Genomic DNA, 4,035 nt, shown 5'->3' with positions numbered 1-4,035 from the left:
TTAAGATATGGCTTACCTTCCAATCGGGAAATTTTTGTTTCTTCTGTGTAACTCTTTTCTATCGTGTCATCTTCGAAAAATTCGAAAGATTTTAACTAACTAAAATAATCATTTCAATTGCCAGATTCTAAACTCCGTTATCGGCTGTATCGGGAAGATTAGGCCATTGTTTCAAAATTTTTAAATCATATATATACTTTTAAACCGAGAGATTATCTGTCCAGTTCGGGTGGGATACGTGATCACAGATTTAGAAGTGGATTTAAGAGTGGGTTTAAGACCGGATAAATGTAGGTACAATAGTGGATGCATGTGGATATAAGAGTGGGTATAATAGTGAATGTAAAAGTGGACTCTAACATTCACTCTAACCTCCACACATAACTTCCCTTCGGAATCAGTAGCTGTTTTAAATACCCCTTTGAAAGTAGTCTATATAGTCTTTTATCTATATACATCCACTATAACATCCACTCTCACCTCCACAAACAGCTTTCCCTAAAAAATTAGCAGCTATTTTTTATACCTCTTTGAAAGTCGTCCATCTGGTTTTATATCCACATAGATTCACTCTATTATATCACCATCTCCACATACAACCTTCCCTCAAAGATTAGCAGCTATTTTCTATACCTCTTTGAAGGTAATTCATTAACTCGTATTCACATGCATCCACTTTGTATTTTTGTGTACATTTTCTAATTTACTTATATCCACTTGTTCATCCACATATACTCACTTACGTCCACAAAGGGTTGCCAATATACACTGATAAATCATTCGACGAGAAATTAGCCACTGGAATTTACTTCACACAAGGAGAATATTGCAGTTTGTAACGTTTGCAAAACCATACGAAGAGAAAGCCGACAGGAGTAATTAATTAATTAATGTAACGGGACCTAAGTCCACCTTCGCCAACCGGAGGCCATTTCCGCGTCCTTTTGGGCATATACACTTTACGAGGTCATCCCCATCTTCCGACCCAGACGACACTCTTAGCCGAAAATTATAATCAAGTGACGACTAAGATGGACGTTAACCAGAGGTTTAATCAAAAATCCTCATTGCACATGGTATCTAACCACAGTCACCACGGGTGCGCCTCTGTGGGCTAAACACTACTACCATCTTAAGAAAGAAAGAAATTATGGTCGAAGTGGGCTTGGAAAGGCCCCCCGTGGTACCAGTCTCCCAGCGCTGGCCGGCATGGTTGCTTATGGATAAGTGGTGGGACGCAACTTCTTCCTATAACCTATGTAAAGGACTTCTTCTACTTGTTACCTTTGGGGTTCCCAACATGCTATTATCCGCTTCTTCATTCCCTGATAGATTTCCTACTTTCCGAGCTGTGAGACTCTAATTATTCAAGCCAAATCGAAGATAGAGAACAGCTCGGGAGCCACCAGGAGTAAGACACTACTAGAGATAATACATTCTGACGTTTGCAAAGCCATGAGGGTCAATTCAAATGGAGGGGCAAGGTAAATGGTGATGTTTGCCAATGACCACAGTACGTGGTGTAAGATCTACTTCTTAACAACTAAAGGTGAGGTATTCGATAAATTCAGAGAATATAAAAATATGATTGAAACTTTTACTGGCAGAAAAATTTAATTCTCGCAGTCGGATAATGGTCGTGAATACTGTAACGAAGAGTTCGATGACTACATGAAACGCAAAGGTATCCAAAGGAGGTTGTAAGCGCCGAATACGTCCGAACAAAACGGAGTAGCGGAGAAGAAGAACAGGACGCTACTAGGCACGATGAGGTGTATGCTGATTGAAGCAGGATTACCACAATCGTATTGGGAAGCAGTAGCTAGATGCATTGGTGGGAGGACACCATACGAGATTTGACATGGCAAAGTATAGATCTGAGGTACTATAGGGTGTTCGGCGTGCAAGCATATGTCTTAGACAAGGGTGTGGGCCGGGGCAAATTGGATTCAAAATCCAATGCAGGACACTTAGTGGGTTACGACTAACAATCGAAGGCGAACAGGGTACTTCTGGATAATGAAAAAATGTCGATAACCCGTGACGCAGGTTTTAACGAAAATATAAAACCAGCGAAGGACCTTGTAGACCCATTGGAAGAGCTAAAAGAAAACCAAATCCTGGAAAAACAAAACGAAAAAACGATCCGGAAAACTCCCAAGATTGCAAGGACCTATGATAATCGATCTTACCACATTTGGTGAGGAAAATAAAGAAGAAGAGGGGAAAACAGAAAATGAAGTAGATGCAACGATTGCGATACCTAAGTGATCACCCGGAAGTTCCAGGACAGCACGATCGGAAAGCCGTGGCCGACTATAGAAAATATTTAGGACCGAGAGCGCATCCAGCGTAGGATTGGATGCATCAAGAGACGAGGTTATCGAAGACGATGAATTAAATGATGACATTAGTCGCGGTCAGAACAGACAACTGGATACGTCAGTAATTCAAGTCGAAAAGAGATCCAGAGGGCCAAGGAGCTCAAACAGCCCGGAGGAGAGCGACGACGAGTTTATGAGTATCGTCGAGCAGATAGTATGCAATGCTGATGTGCAAGTAAGAGACGCTTTGACTGGAGCAGATGCTGACCGGTGGATGAGAACAATAATCGAGGAGATAAAATCACACCTCGAGCACGGGACCTGAGAAGTCGTGCCGAGACTGGCAGACAGAAACGTAATTGGAACAAGGACTGTGCTGAAGAACAAATTGAAACCGTATGGCACCATGGAACGTAGGAAATCACGTATAGTTGTGAGAGGCTTCACACAGCGGCCAGGATTCGGTTATCACGATACGTTTGCTCCCGTAGCTAGACTAGAATCCGTCAGGTTGCTGATGGCGATTGCCACTGAATTGAAAGCAAAAGTACAGCAATAGGACGTGAAGACGGTGTACGTGAACAGCGATGTAGAAGAGAAATTATACATGAAATCATCTGAATTCTTAGCTGAAGCCGTATATGAAATTGTAGGCAGTAAAAAGCGTGATTCAAAAGTACAAAAAGCATCGTTGAAGATGCAAGAAGCACTGAGGCAGGAGAACCAGGCCTGCAGGCTGAGAAAAGCAATATATGAGTTAAAACAATCAGGCAAGAGATGGTATAACCATCTGCAAGGGATATTAAAGAAAACCAGGTTTTTGGCGACTAGCGTCGAATCCATGTGTCTTCATACTAAACCATCAAGGAAGCGTGGTAATAATCGCAGTCTACGTCAACGACATATTAGCAATAACTAACAACGACAATTTGTTCAACGATGTGAAAGATCAATTAAACAAGGAGTTAAAAATAAAGGATCTCGGTGAAGCTAAGTACGCCTAGGCATCGAGATTGACCAACAAGATGGCATAAAGTTGTGTCAGGGGGAATATGTACACGAGATATTATTCAAATTCCATATGGGCAGCTGTAATACTACTGACACATCAACAAGTCCAGGAGAGAACCTAGAGGAAAACACGAGCCCTGGAACGATCTCCAAGAAGTACCCTTACCGACGCCAGTTGGGTCTTTGATGTACCTGATGTTCGGCACCAGACCGGACATCGCACACACTGTAAACGTATTGGTCCAATTCAACGACAAACCCAGCGACCACCACTGGGGGGCGGTGAAAAAAGTACTAAGATACCTGAAAGGGATAGCTGAGTGCTCCCTGCACTATTGAGGACCAATAAATAAGTTGACGGGCTACGCCAATTCCAATTGGACTGGAAGCCCCATCGACCGACAATCCAATACAGGATACACCTTTCTATTAGGTGGAGCAGCGATTAGCTGGTAAGCCCGAAAGCAAAGAATGGTTGCAGTGTCCACGGCTAAAGACGAGTATATGGTGTTGACTGAAGCGGTGAAAGAGTTCATATTCTTGAATAGGTTCTTCGAGAAATTGGGAGTGCTTGAAGCATCGAGTGGTGTCATTTTCTGTGATAGCCAGAGTGCCATTTTATTAGCGGAGAATCCGACTCACCACGTACTGAGCGACGAAATGATAGCTGATATTTTCACGAAGCCGCAGGGACCCATCA

The sequence above is a fragment of the Microplitis demolitor genome, chromosome 1, assembly GCF_026212275.2.
Source record: "Microplitis demolitor isolate Queensland-Clemson2020A chromosome 1, iyMicDemo2.1a, whole genome shotgun sequence".
NCBI lineage: Eukaryota > Metazoa > Arthropoda > Insecta > Hymenoptera > Braconidae > Microplitis > Microplitis demolitor.
The sequence above is the reverse complement of the archived record's forward strand: the minus strand, read 5'-3'. Positions refer to the sequence as shown.